The sequence below is a fragment of the Mytilus edulis genome, chromosome 9 (assembly GCF_963676685.1).
Source record: "Mytilus edulis chromosome 9, xbMytEdul2.2, whole genome shotgun sequence".
In the NCBI taxonomy this organism is placed as follows: Eukaryota; Metazoa; Mollusca; class Bivalvia; order Mytilida; family Mytilidae; genus Mytilus; species Mytilus edulis.
Window position 1 is genome coordinate 86,691,650 of NC_092352.1, and position 15,989 is coordinate 86,707,638.

At 31.0% G+C, this 15,989-nt stretch overlaps 1 protein-coding gene across 2 annotated transcripts in view; it reads left to right on the forward strand.

Annotated features, from left to right (window-relative positions):
- The window catches only part of LOC139489293 (voltage-dependent calcium channel gamma-5 subunit-like), a 53,522-nt gene that overhangs the window by 31,573 nt on the left and 5,960 nt on the right, over positions 1–15,989 (forward strand). The window contains exon 1 of one of the 2 annotated variants that reach the window (XM_071275571.1): positions 8,152–8,268. The exons of the other annotated variant lie outside the window; for it this stretch is intronic. The gene's annotated coding sequence lies outside the window, so the exon portion shown is untranslated. Of the gene's footprint in view, positions 1–8,151; positions 8,269–15,989 lie in introns of those variants that run through there. 2 annotated transcript variants of the gene reach the window in all.

Genomic DNA, 15,989 nt, shown 5'->3' on the forward strand with positions numbered 1-15,989 from the left:
ACATTAGGTACAGATCTGAGAGTACTTGCAGTTACTGACAGAGAGTTCAAAGACAATAACAACTTTAAAATAAAATAATTCATCTAAGACTAAGTAATAAATGAATAAGGTATACATAGTAGTACAATGCACGAGCCAAAAATTGCGCTTAAACGCACCAATCCATATAGTTTTTATTTCACATTTGTTTTTTATGTTATTGGATTAGTCCCTTTTTTTCTTATTTTTCATATCTTTATCCGGCTCGCACCTTTTTATTTTTCTTGAAAAAACTTAATCTGCCCACATCCTTATCATTAGAAAATGATACTTATGATTATTTTAATGTGTTTTTTTCGTTGCAATATTTGAACTAAAATCATTTCAATCTGTAACCAGTAAGCTAAACCAACGTCAAAAAATAATAACGGAAATTTAATGAATACAAACCGATAATAACTGGGATTATATCAGGAAATATTTTTTCTTCTAATGACAGTGACAAATGATTGTTACTTAATCTTTTAACTATGAGCCAGATAATGTCCTTGGAATTAGGACCTTGGAATAGTAATATGTTGAATTATTGATCAAAAGTCATTAAAACTTTACATGATTATATAAATATCTGCTGATGTTAAAGGTTAAAATTAATGTATTCAACATGATGTTACTTTCTTAAACTTTCTGAATCGAAAAGAAAGCATTTAAGGTGGAACCTAACACTGCAGGGAGATAACTCTGTAAAATCAGCTAAACGTTTTAATTACGTTGTGTTGTTGAAGGGATATTAAGCTTCTCAATGATAAAAATGAGTGTTTGTCAAACTGCTATATAACCAGTGTAATTTTTCTGATAAAACGGTTGGTTCAAAATTTTTAAATTTTTTATATTTTTGTCAAAGGGTCAAAGTAAATACTTTGTCAAAATTTTAAGAAAATTAAACGAGTCAAATCAATTTTAGTTACAGTGTTAGGTACCACCTTAATTTCTAATCGAATCCTTACTGCAATAACAAATGATTATCAATGATACAGCTATCCATTGGAGACCAAGTCAGGTAAGTTATGTCACTATATAGCTTTCAACAAGGAGTCTCTTACAGGTCAGACTTCCATATCTAGATCTGGTTTGCTTGTAAGTTAATTTAATTTATTGGAGATTACTGGAAATCGGTAGAAATTTATCTTGATATTACCTTTTTAAAAAAATAAAAAATACGTAAGGTTATACTGATTTCCCTACGCACCCTGCGTGTTTCATTAAACGCTCTTTAAATCCAAAAAATAAAATTCTAAAGGATATAGACAGAACGGTAAAATCATCAGTGCTACCCAAGGGTGATGTATCCTCAGTTTCTTTTAAGATTTAAAAAGTTTATGAAGTAGAACATATGCACATTTTACATTGTCGGCAATTAGTTCTAAACATTTCTCTTTCAAAATTGTGAATGTAGGGGAAATGTTACTCGCGATCAGCGAATTTTGACATTTTATCCGATATTATAAAATTCACAATGGTAATAAAAGCTAAAGGATTTATACGCAGTCTGCATTTACTTTTAAAAGATAATGCCCCTTGGGATTAAGAAAGTTGGAAAATATCAACTGTTAAAATGCATAGTATAGCTTTTAAGATTCTAAAAGAAGAAGTATATTGACAAAATGCATTCAACATAATATAAATTTTATAATATAATACATATATGGGTAAACACATTTCAGTGAATAGTTTAACTGTTTAATTGCACCTCTGAATAATAAAATGATAAAAAAAATGGTCGAGTAATTGGCATCGAGTTTCTATAGCTTGCATATAGTGCAGACTTACTTCCAAAGATTCAGTAATATTGAACATTTCCTATCTTGAATATAGTTATCTAAGGTACCAGGATTATAATTTAGTACGCCAGACGCTCATTTCTCATAATATTTATTTTCTTGGCGAATGAGGCCGTTAGTTTCCTCATTTGGATTGTTTTATTTTATTTTTTTTTCATTTCGAGGCCTTGGTTTAAACATGTTTGTTTATATTGGATTGGGAAACAAGTTTTGCAACTTATATTAATACCTTTCCACTTTGAGGCTGCGAGTGCTGCCTTGTAGCGGCATTAGCCTGCTCTTTTTCCAAATCTACAAGGGTGTCTTTAACGTGCAAGAGATATGACTCTCTCTTAACACGAGTCAGCCATTTATTGTCCCCTTCCGACGGACTACCATCGTTTCCTCGAGACCATACTCGCAAATGGTGTCAAGTGAGAGTCGAGGCCTTGAATACCTGACTATACGATATTGGCTTTGGTCATCGTTGAAGGTCGTACGCTGACCTATAGTTGTTAATTTCTGTATCATTTTGTCTCTTGTTGATAGTTGTCTCATTGGCAATTATACCAGATCTTCTTTTTTATATTGAAATTAAGACATGATTTACAAATATTAGAAAAATTACAAAATAAGGAACGGTAACAAATGTAAGCGACTATTAGAACACAAGGAAAGAAAAACAAAACTAGCGACCATTGCAACATAAGGATCTTTAATAAATGCTAGTTACTATTAGATATTTCCATAAAATAACATAACTTGAAATAAATTGACATAACCTACCTACCTTAACTTATATCAGCCTATTACATTGAAGCATGACGGAGGTGGGCATAGACTTAATGAACCTGTGGTTATTTGAATACATATACCTGGTTTGAATAGAAGATATTAAGGAATTAAACCCACTGCTATTCTAATATTTACATACTTTGATTTAAAATGTGGGATGATTTTATTGACAACAACTGTCGTAATGCAAAAAAGGTGTACACGACTGAATTTGTTTAAGCGTACTTTTGTAAATCAAGATACTTTTGTCAGCGGAAGAAATTCAGATTACCTGATTCTTCCAGTAAATACTTTGTTATTTTCAGTAGAATTTTATAAGAATGCTTTTGTTTAGAAGGATAGTCCTTTTAGTTTTATAACCAACCTCCGAAGGTAATAAGGTAAGAAGAAAACTATATTTCTCGTCTGTGCGTATGTTCGTTTGTCCGTCCAAAAGTTACACCACATTTGCCAAATCAGAGTATCACCAGGATGAAGTGGTTCATTTCATGCGATCGTCATACAAGTGAGAGGTTAAGCTAGCTATAAAACAAGGTTTATTTCACCATTTACTATTTTAGAAAAATGACTGTACCAAGTCAGGAATATAACAGTTGTTATTCATTCGTTTGATGGTTTGAGCATTTGAATTTAAAATTTGATAACGAACTTTCCGTTTTGAATTTTCCTCGGAGTTCAGTATTTTAGTGGTTTTATTTTTTTTCATAGTTTAGAAATTAAAATGAAGACATGTTGACTTCTTTACCATGTACATATAATATTATGATAAAACGGTAAATCATAATAATAATCTCTCTTTATCTATCTTTTTATAATATTAAATTTTTGGCTAGGTGCTTTACTTTTCTGCATTGGCTAGAGGTATAGGGGAGGGTTGAGATCTTACAAACATGTTTAACACCGCCGCATTTTTGCGCCTGTCCCAAGTCAGGAGCCTCTGTCCTTTGTTAGTCTTGTATTATTTTAACTTTTAGTTTCTTGTGTACAATTTGGAGTTTAGTTTGGTGTTCATTATCACTAAACTAGTATAATATATATGTTTAGGGGCCAGCTAAAGGACGCCTCCGGTTGCAAAAATGTCTCGTTGCATTGAAGACCTGTTGGTGACCTTCTGCTGTTGTTTGCTCTATGGTCGGGTTGTTGTCTCTCTGGCACATTCCTCATTTCCATTCTCAATTTTATTCATCATAGCCTAAATCAGCGTGTCGGTTAAGTACAACGTCTGCTCTGTATTTATCTTCTCGTCCTGGATATGCGTATTTGAAAATCATGTGCAGTAAACACTAAATGTATTTTAAGAGGTATGTCATATTTGTACTTAAAACGTCTTTGGGGTTTGTACATTCCAATTAAATAAAATCACACGGAAAAGTCACCAATCGAGCATGCCTTCTCAAATACAACTTATACATGTTATAAAGAGAATGTTTTTACATTTTCAGTTATAAACAATAACATACCTCTTTTTTATGTTTTCATTTATGGACAAATGAAGAATACATTTAATTTATAAATCAGATAGAAGAAATAAATTTATCTCAATTTTCAACTTTATGAAAAGATAAATATTGACAAACACTGATTTCATCATTGAAATTGTCAGAAAAATATCATTCTAAAAATATTTTCCTTTCAAATAATACATAAACAGATGTAGAAAGAAAGAATGTATCGGATAACGAAAATATAAGCATGTAAAATATAAAATGATGGGGCGTTTAATTGCATAGTATTTAGTAAAATAGATGTCAGAACTCTAGTCGATCGTATGCTAGGTTATTGTTTTCTCTTCCTTGTGTTATAAGGTCGCTGACATTTATTACCGTTCCTTGTGTTATAATTTTCGCAAATATTTTATTTTGTAAATCATGTCTTAATCTGAGTTTTCTACGCAGAGAAAAATAGTTATAAGTCTAAGTGGGAAAATGTTCAGCAATCATTGAACATATTATCTATCATTTAAACAACGAAAGCAAATACAGTTGACCGTTACAACATCAGGAACCAAAACAAATAGGTTCCGTTTTTTTTTCACCATGTTAAAATTATTAAATAGGAACGATACAACCGGTGTATGATTTGAACGTCTTGGAATACTTCGTTTAGATTTGAGCGACATATTTGAACAAATTCAGGGGTTTGCAATAACCTGTACCATTATTCTGTTCATCGAGTTACGTACAAATGTCATTTTATCGGAAATCTCTATTACAACATAATGAACAAATCAAAAACTTTTAATCATTTCACGAAAAGTAAAGAAAACAATTGATAGTTACCTTTAAAACAACAGGGAAGAAAACAGTTACTATCGAACTTTACAACTACAGGAACTTAAATAAATACTAGCAACCATTAAAACATAAGCAACGAAAACAAGTACAGTCGACCATGCACCATAAGGAACAAAAACAAACAAGTTCCTTAAAGCTTAGGTTTGAATACATTTTCACCATATTATGCTGTTCTGCAGTAAAATAAATGATAAGGACATAACCGCCGGGATATTTTTTAATTGTTTAAAAATTACACAAAATGTAGCTACGTCCGTTTGTATGGGAACCTTAAATAGTATGTTGCTAGGCAAAAGGTCTCCTTTTGTTTCGTCTCATTTTCAAAGTCATGACCTACATCCTAGTAAACCCATTGAATATGACTACATGTTCGATTTATTCGTATGCTCTTGTCCTAAAAATGCGTGAACTATTTCCCCATGGATTAAACAAAAATAAACCGATAAGAATAATGATAATGTAAGATTTTTTTTAAAATAGATGTCTTACCGATGTAACTTTATCAATTACAACTTATTTACATCTGAGGGCTAATGAATGATAGATGATTTCCATATGAAGATTTATTGAAAATTTAAATTTGACAATAGTTGCATAATATTTATTTGGCCTGTTTTATTATCATGATAAGATATTCAATCATTGAAACTGTACAATTATGATGTTTTGCTCGTCAATTTCAATTCCTAAGACTCCACAGACATAATTAAAACAATGCCAATCATTCATCAATGTCTGAATGTGCGAACCATTTTAGATAATGTGTAAAGTTTCTTATCTCTAAATAACAAATAGATCATAAATGACAAACATGCGATGTGCATTTTTCCTTATATATATTACCACAGTTGAATATTGACAAACTGATGCATTTAATGATTATTTCGTATTTGTTTCTAGTTTCGTTTTAACATTGGTTTTCTATCTAAGGATTAAAAAAAGACTTTTCCGTTCATTTTATAATCGGGTGCTTCTTATGAAGTCTTATTGGGATGTACAAACGTTGACCATTTATGAATATTTAAGCTTACATGTAACTAACTGTATTTAAATAAACACTTTCGTCACCCTCTAACAGAGGTCGAATATACAGCGCTGGAATAAAAAGAAACATAAGTCGTACAAAGATTTATAAACACAAATTCCAAAAACACGTAAGTGATCTTTGCTTGCCAAGGGTTACAACCCAGTTTCCTTCTCTCCATCCTTGGCAGATTAATCTTTCATTTGTGATTACAATACTGCGCCATCTATCGGAAGTTAAAGATAAATTCTGATAAACATTTATTTCGTCATTTCTGAAATTGTAAGAAAAATATCATTAAAAAATACATACATATTATTAACAAAATACATAGATAGACACGCTCATTCCGAAATAAACATTATTGACCAATGGAACCACATTGACTGTCTTTAATGTAGAGGTGTAAAAATGGTCGTGTCTAGTGCTTACCAATTTCGTGAAACAGGAGCTTAAAATATATGTCGACATCTCAACATTTGTGCCAGAACCATTCCCGCGATTAGTTAATTAAGAACTTTAAAATAGTCACCAAATATCGTTCTACAATTTGCGGTTTAAGACTTTTTGTACAATCAGCACGTGGCAGTTGTTTATTAACATTTTCTAGTTACACGTGATCATCTGAAAGATGCTTTTTCATTGGATGCAGCCAGTTGCATATGCGACCAATAGAAATCAAAACTTTGTGTCTACGAAATTCGATCTTAATCCGCCAAGAGTGGAGAGAAGGGATCTGGATCATAACCCTTTGCTAGCGAAGATGAGTAATGATAAACAGTATTCTATTCACTATAAACTCGTGAGCTAAAAAAAGAAATGAACCAATAAAGTGTTTAGTTTAAGAACTAAATTTTTCCTCAACGTGTGTCAACTTTCCTGGGGGTCAAATGTGCTTGATTGGGTTTTTTTCGCGAATATATCTACACTACACCTTCTTATTAGTCGAGTGTTTCTTTGACAGCTTAGGTCAATTGCAGACTGTCATTTACCTGCAAAATTATCTGTAATGATGTTTTATTATGTGTATTTGTTCAGTTATATTAGAGATTGGTTTCGTCAAATTGTGAAATTTTTAATATCTAATCTTATATTCGTGTGCATTGTAAAAGCAAAGCATGTTGGGTTTTTTAACGAGTTAGTATTTGTACAGGATTGAGATTTTTTAGATTTTGTTTACACATTATTATGTACAATCAAACAATGAATAATTTAGGAATGTTTAACTAAAATGAAATGTTCTATCGCTGAAATAAAACGTATATGATTTGTTATTTAGATGAAAATTGGTTCCTTTTAGTTTTGTATGATCTTCCATTTTCAAAAATTACATAAAATTAGTTTTTATTTTGTATGAAAATATCTTCAACCGCTATAGCTTTTTGACATTAAAGATATTTGTAAAACCGTTTAAAATTTGCAACGTAATATCATAAAGCCTCTTTGATATATATAAATCAAAATTTTCTCCAACTCTTTGGTATTTAACTTCGTTAATAAAACAGATTAAAAAGCTATTAGCCAACATGGCAACATTTCGATAATTATACTTTAAAGTTGAAAACAGAAACAAATGACTTGTTACATTTTAAAAGCCAATTCTTGGACATCTTACTTGAGTGGGTTAAGAATTTAAGGTCGCTGTATTAATAAGATTTTTTTTTAAATCTTGCACTTAAATTTTGATCGCGAATACATTGTTACAAAAACTTAATGGTTTTGTTATTACTTATTCATGCATTTTGTATAACAAATTTATGGTATTTTAAAATTTTCTCGGCTGTTCTTTATACTCGTTTGGTCCCAGAATGTCTTAAATTTCAAAACCTGTATATGCTCGGATGTCAGTAATGGTTCATTATTGCGTAATTTCTTTAGTTCAATCGTGAATTATAAATATCGAAGTAGAGAAACTGTTATACATCTTTATTACAGATAAATATTGTATTGTACTTTTATCCAATAAACTACAATTAAACAATTACTATTGACCGAAAACTGCAGTCTTCCATTTTGAACATTTTTGAAACTGACAGCGAGCAGATCACATTGGGTAAAATAAACACGTAATTACATTTTTGATAGATTAAATTTTCTTGGTGTGTTGATCTCTATAATGGCATTTGACAAGGAATCCTTTTTGATTGCTTTGCTTTGGGGACTACTGAAATACAACTACATTTATTTGATAAATTTCTATGCTGCGATTGTAATGGCATTTTTGGAATTAGAAATATGAGAAACGGGACTGCTTTTATATGTGATTAATAAATAATGAGCATGGTTTTTAGATGATATATAACTAAATGTCAAACATAATATTCTTGTTAACAAACAATGCAAGGTGAAGAATCAGGTAGGCTGTACATTTATTTTACCTTAATGTTCTTAGAATGATCTTGTAAAATCGGTTAAATCTGAATTTTTTTTAGCTTGTAAAATGAATTAACTTTCGTCAGAATATTTTTAGAAATAAAAACAACACTTAAAAAATGCCATGCGTCCAGAATGGTACTACTTATTATCGTTTTGCGAGTAACTTTTATTAGTTATATATACCGGTATTTTAGAGGTAAGTGATTTTTTTTTTACCTGATTTTTGAATATTCTTATATTGATCTTTTTATTTTTACCAAAAGATAGAGATTTTGATAGTATCTGTAAAACTTTAAAACGTTTGGTGATTTAAACTTGGATAACAGACTGTAGTGTATTTGTAGATAAGTACTTTTTCAAATTGACGTCGAAGTTGTTTTTTTTCCTAATACGTTATGGAATGTCTTCGGCACTTACTTTTATGTCCTTTTAATTCTCCTCTTCTACCTATATTTTGTTTTTGTCGGTGTACTATAATCTATCGCCATATTTCAAAGTGGTTTTGTTGATGTAGTGCTATTTTCTGTGTAAAAATATAAAGACTTTCAGTTGTCGTTTTTCTTTTTTTCCAAAGTGTTGACTTTGATAAATCATTTCTATCTAAGATATCCACTTCATATGTTCATACTGGTTTCACTTAAACTACTTCGCTTCTACCTTATGAAATAAACTACACACAGTCTATATTCGTGGTTTAAATCAAACAATGTTTGCAAAAATTTCGAAAATTTTAAACAAATATGTGGGACATCTTGAAAAAATAAGTTTTTTTTTAAAATGTTGGGCTTCTTTTTAATTGTAAAAGACAAAAATTACAAATTAGGAAAATTCATAATCTGAATAAAGACACTTATAAAAGGGCATATGGACATTAATTATCTGTTTTCAAATTAGTGTAAAGGCTATTACTTACAAGGATATGTGTTATGTTTAACATATGCGAAGTAGATATTAAGGTAAAAGGAATTCAGATAATTGACTGAATAGCGAAATCGCGATGAAATCGTGGTGAAAAGTTACAATTGCCCAAATGTCGAAGGTTCGATGTGAGAAACGTAACGAGGATTTGATAATTATGTTTTTTGTGATAAATGATTTTCAATTTACGTTAACATGACATAGCTTCAGTGACCGAATACAATACCGTAATATATGTATCGATATAACATAGTGTATCGCAAGAACGCTTTAAGTTAGTAGAAACTTAAAAAGACACACATCGAAGAAAGAGCTATATTTTACGGAAGGAATCAAAGAAGCAAGCATGCACCTAGCAAACAATATAAACAATGTTAAAATTGAGAGTTAGTTTGAAATTGTAAATATACTATTACCTTGTTATGCAATGGGATAAAGGTTGCTTCAGATGAGAGGAAGTGTCTGCTCAGTAGGTGGCACATAGGGTCAAAGGTAATATAAATCCGGAATGAGACGCTAATGAACATATTGATGCATAACAATGAACAAACATACGGTCCTCAGCGATAAAAAATAATTTGTCATAGTGACAATTAGTTCTAAAAGATCTACCACCTTTAGACTTAGGAAGCAAAAACAAATGATATTTTTCTCTTTAGTAAGTACTGCTATAAACCAATGATCTTCTGTAGACGAAACGCGCGTCTGGCGTACTAAATTATAATTCTGATACCTTTGATAACTGTATACATTGTAGCTCCAGTTCTTATATATATATTTTTTCATATATTTTTTTTTAAATTTTGTTGCATTAAAATAAAACGGGTAATCTTTAAGGATATTTTATTCTTCACTTAATTTTCTCACAATGGAAAATTTCAAACCAATTCATGGAGCCAACTTTTATGTTTTGTTGGGTGCAAAGTACCCAATAAAACATAGAAACCTTCCAGTTACTTTTAGGCATAACTATTAAACTAGATTATGAAAAAAGGATTCGGGCTACATGCATGGGAAAAAGTTTTTAAAAAATAACAGAACTTTAAGGACAATTCCAACAGGGGAAGTCCATCAAAACTAACGAAAACATTAAAAGTTATCAACCAAGGGGAGATAACAACTGTCATATTACTGACTTAAGAGAAGAATTTTCTGAAGAAAACGGAGGGTTAAACCTTGTTTTATAGCTAGATTAACCTCCCACTGGTATGGCATTTGTTAATAGTTATCAAAGGTACCAGGATTATAATTAAGTACGCAAGACGCGCGTTTCGTCTACACAAGACTCATCAATGACGCTCATATCAAAATATTTATAAAGCCAAACAAGCACAAAGTTGAAAAGCATTGAGGATAAAAAATTCCAAAAAGTTGTTCCAAATACGGCTAAGGTAATCTATGCCTGGAATAAGAAAATCCTTAGTTTTGTCATGTTATTTTGACAAAATTAGGTGAGCAACCTCAACAGACAAAATAGACAATTGTCACAATAATTGTGATCCAGCAGTCAACATATTGTTTCTCTGTGTTACGTATTTGTTTATTTTGTAGTAATTAAGATTATAACATAATGTTGACTGTTGTACCTACGTATTTAACATTTTTACCTATTATATATGTGGTTTTTTTATTCCAACATCGTTGTCAAAATAACGGAATTGCATGTCACTGTCATACAAAAAAGTTAAATCACAAAAGTACTGAACTTCGAGGAAAATTTATAACGGAAAGTCCCTAATCAAATGACACAATCAAAAGCGCCATCACATCAGACGAATGTATCACAACTGTCATATTACTGACTTTTATACAGACATTTTCTAACTAGAAAACGGTTGGTTAAACCTGGTTTTATAGCTAGCTAAACCTCTCACTTGTATGACAGGCGCATCAAATTTCATTATATGGACAACGATGTATGAACAAAACAAACAGACATAATAGGTTAATTTGTTCATGTCGGAATCTTTAAAACTTGTTACAGTGTTTAAGGTAATTATATTTTGATTGATTACAGGCCTATAGTAACTTACAGTTGCTAACGCCTACGCAACGTCATTCGGTATGTGGTCGATATTGGTCTCTTCATACCACGTCTCCTTACTTTATATTTAGTTTATTCAATGCGAATTGAAAAATTTCTTCGTAATATGTGATTTTATGATCTTAAGATTTTTTTTCTTTTGAATACTAATCCCTATTTTTAAATCCTGTCAACTAGACATTGTTAAGTAATTAAGTTTGTACACTCAGACATACTGTAGTGAATGCTTAGATTAAATCTTTATGAACACTACCAGTTTGACATTTAAAGTTTTCCTCATATGTAAATACAGGATCGTTAAATGCAGCACCATCCTCATACTAATCCTTATACAATGTCACAATTCACGCTGATGCTGTGAAAAGCTTCGCTCTATCAAGCATTTTACTAATTATATCATTTGATCGTTAGTTCTCTTTAAATTCCAAAGTCTAGTCAACGCTTGCAGAAACTTTTCTATCCATGAGCTAATGAAAATCAATTAAGACACATTAATTGCCTTTTAGGAACGGAAATGATAGAGAGTGCTCCCGCAGAAAACAGAAACACATTCTAAATTCTTTTTATCTTTTTCTATATTATCTATACATACAGTGTGGTATTATTGACAATGACATGTCTAGTGTCTGTGCAATTAAGCCGTCACGTTACACAATGTACAGTAAAATTAGGAAGTCATGTGACATCATTGAAAAGTTGATGTCGGGGTAAAGAAATTGCATCGCCCTTTAATTACTTATATATTATTCCAATATATTTCTAACGGATATTTTTATACTTTTTTGGTCTTTACAGGAGATAGTAGTAATAACTAAAGGCAATAGTAGTATACCACTGTTCAAAATTCATAAATCGATAAGGAAAAAACAAAACCGGGTTACAAACTAAAACTAAGGAAAACGTATCAAATATAAGAGGACTACGACACAACACTTAAATGTAACACACACAGAAACGAACTATAATTTAACAATGGCCATTTTCCTGACTTGGTACAGGGCATTTTAACAAAAAAGATGATGGGTTGAACATGGTTTTATGGCATGTCAAACCTCCCGCTTTAACTGAAATGCTTATAATAACATTAAAATGGCAACATTACACGACAGGACTACAATAAATAGATGGGAGAAAATATAGGACAGAGAAAAAAACAAATAATAGCCAACAAAAATAAATAAAATTCATATTTTAAAGATGTTGTTGAAAGCCACTGCATTAGAAATGTATGCTCAGGTCAGTTGTTAATATGTCAAAATGTTGTGCAGTTTTATTGATTATAGAGATTGTATAGTGGTGTCAGGTGATTTGTTCTTAATATACAAAACAGCAATTCTTTCTAATGAAATAATTGTGATTTTTGTCAATTTGTTTGGGACTGAATCATTTCATGATTTGAGTTACCGGTAGGGTCCATAGTCCAAGACCACACCAATGCAAATAAAATAGGTTATGTCACACTTAATCATTAAACATGGAGTTCTTCAGACGATAAATATAAATTTAGTGTATAATACCGTGGTATTATAAATATAAATATGTTTGCATTTCAATTCTTAAAATTCACGGTAAGAATGTTCATATTTATTAACCATATAATGTATAGGTGTCTAGGCTATCAATGATAAGATGGCATCAAAACTACAATAGCAAATTGACGATATAAATATAATTGCAAATGAGACAACCATTTCAAAGTATCAAGTGACGAAAATACCCTCCACAAAACACATCAAAAACAGTTTTATTTTATTGTTATAAGAGTATTAGACAATCGCTTTTTTTCAGCATCAATATATGCACTGTGTCATTTTTTCTGAAGAGAATGAATGTATCTTTTAACATAAGTGTTGGAATAATATAACTATTCACTAAGTAAACTGATCGTCAAAAAACACCATCAAAAAGACAGCTTAAGTTTACGACAAAAGAGATGATTTTAATTTGTTCATAGTGACATTAATTTCCATGCAAATAATTGGGTCCATGTTTAAATCGTGTTTTTGAAGATTTTTTGCTGTATGTCTGTTCGTTGTGGAGGTGGGTTTTTTTTTTTTTGGGGGGGGGGGGGATATTTTGTCCTTTTTCTTCTTGTAATCTTGATTTCACTTTCAGTATCTTCGTCCCCATTATTTAGATCACCCCTAGTTTTTGGTGGAGTTTGTGTTGTCTATTCTTTCGTTTTCTATGTTGTGTCATGTGTACTATTGTTTGTTTGTTTGCCTTTTTCATTTTAAGGCATGGCGTTGTCAGTTTGTTTTAGATTTATGAGTTTGACTGTCCCTTTGGTATCTTTCGTCTCTCTTTTAGAATGTTTTACTTGAATGATAACAACAGGAATCAAGTATGACATATTGAATGAATAAGTCGTTTATAATTAATAAAATATGTTTAATACAGAAATGTAAAAGTTGACGAATTGACAGAGAAATTTGTTTCCTACTTGCAATTAAAATTCTAACGTGGTAATATTGTCAAAGGTCATTAAAAAAAATGTTTTAAAGAGATAGTCGTGTCGCTCATTTGTAGTAACCGAGAAACATAGATTATTAATCCATCAAATTGAATGATCTTCCCGAGTTTAGATTTTAAACAGATAGAACAACGCGAGATCATCAAGTACTAGTATTTGAACATCTTCCTCGTTTAGAAAGTTTGTTGTCTTTTTAGGTTTATAAATATAGGCAACGGTGGTATACCGCCGTTCAAAAGACATAAATCGATTGAGAGAAAACAAATTCGGGTTACAAACTGAAACTAAGGGAAACACTTCAACTATTCGAGGAAACAACGGAACAACAGAAACACTGAAGTGCAACAAAAAAACAACACCAGTATATATACACAGAAACGGACAATTTGATAACCATTGCCTTATAACTTGATACATGACATTTCTATTAAAAATGGTGTGTTGAACCTGATTTTATGGCTAGTCAAAACCTTTCTAATTTTATGGAAATGTTAACAAATATCGCTAAAATGACAATGCTACACTCAGAACAGAGAAATGCATAAATATTATGATAGTACATATATAAGCTCTTCGTATTTTCTTTATGATATTTCAAATACTGGTTTCGAACATCTCTAAATAGAAATTTATTATCGAAATACGGTATCTTGCGAAAAACGTTGGTACATTTTATGTTATTGGACATTTACAAACTATTTCAAAGCATTTCGAGTCCATTGTTTTCATTAATGATAATGTATATACAATACAGAACAGGCTAGAAGAGATGGTAGGCTTTTGTTGGAAAGCATTTGTAAGGGAGTGTTTGCTCATGTCCGTAGTAATCAGTAACTAGTAAATAAACTCGTCATAGATACCAGGACTAAATTTAGTATATACGCCAGACGCGCGTTTCGTCTACAAAAGACTCATCAGTGACGCTCGAATCCAAAAAAGTTAAAAAGGCAAAATAAAGTACGTAGTTGAAGAGCATTGAGGACCAAAATTCCGAAAAGTTTTGCCAAATACAGCTAAGGTAATCTATGCCAGAGGTAGAAAAGCCTTAGTATTTCAAAAAATTCAAAAATTTGTAAACAGTAAATTTATAAATATAACCATATCAATGACAATTCAAGTCAGCACTTTTTTTTTTTTTGGGCTTGTTATACACTCGGGGAAATAAATCTCCACCAGCAGTGGCATCGACTCAGTGGCTGTAAATAAACTCATCATAGATTCCAGGACTTAATTTAGTATATACGCCAGACGCGCGTTTCGTCTACAAAAGACTCATCAGTGACGCTCGAATATTCATCTACAAAAACTTCATGTATTTTGTCTATTCATTAGAGAATTTACAAATTAAATGTATTATACAAACAAGTAAGAAGAAGTAAAATTCTTAATAAATGTAAACAAAACTTTTTATTTGATGTTTTATTTATCAATATAATGATAAAAATGAAAACTGTACGTATTCTGCACAAGATGCTTTGGTTTGTTGGAGACTGATGGAAATAAAAAAAAAAAGAAAAAATGGTTCGTCTACTAATTGTATCAAACTATGAAAATTCGCTTGCCCGGTATATTTTTAGAAAAATGTAGTCTATATATAACAATATCATGAATGATATTTTAAGTAAACTTTGTAATGTTACAGACTTTCCGGACTATTGATTTTTAAAGCCAATAAGATTCCATGCAACCAGTTTTTTTTTTTAAATATATCTGACTATGTAGCTTGTCGGAATAAAGATATATTTCTTTCCTATTTAGACTGACATGGATACAAAATAAAATCCATATGAATAAGACGCGATAAAGGACGATTCTATGGCTTTGTCTTACTCGGCTGTATAAAATTGTGTGCCGGTTTATGATGTTTTATGTAATGTATCCGTTTCTATTCTGTAGTTCGTCACCACTTCGGTTTTATTATGTATATCTATTATATAGTCATTTTATAAAATTTAATGTTTGCAAAAGTATGAATTATTCTAAATAATAAGGTTGTTCTTATCCCAGGCAGAAACCTTAGCTGGTAGCTGTTTAGGTCACAATTTTTTGAAAATTTTTGGTCCTGACTGCTCTTTAACTTTGTATTTGTTTTGGCTTTCGAACTTTTTTCATCTGATCGTCTCTGGTTTGTCTGGTGTGGACGAAACGCACGTCTGGCATATTACATTTTAAACCTGGTGCCTTTTGTTAGCTATTATTCGTATGTTTCTCTGTCCAATATGTCCTCCCATTTATTTGTATTGTAGTCCTGTCATGTAATGTTGTC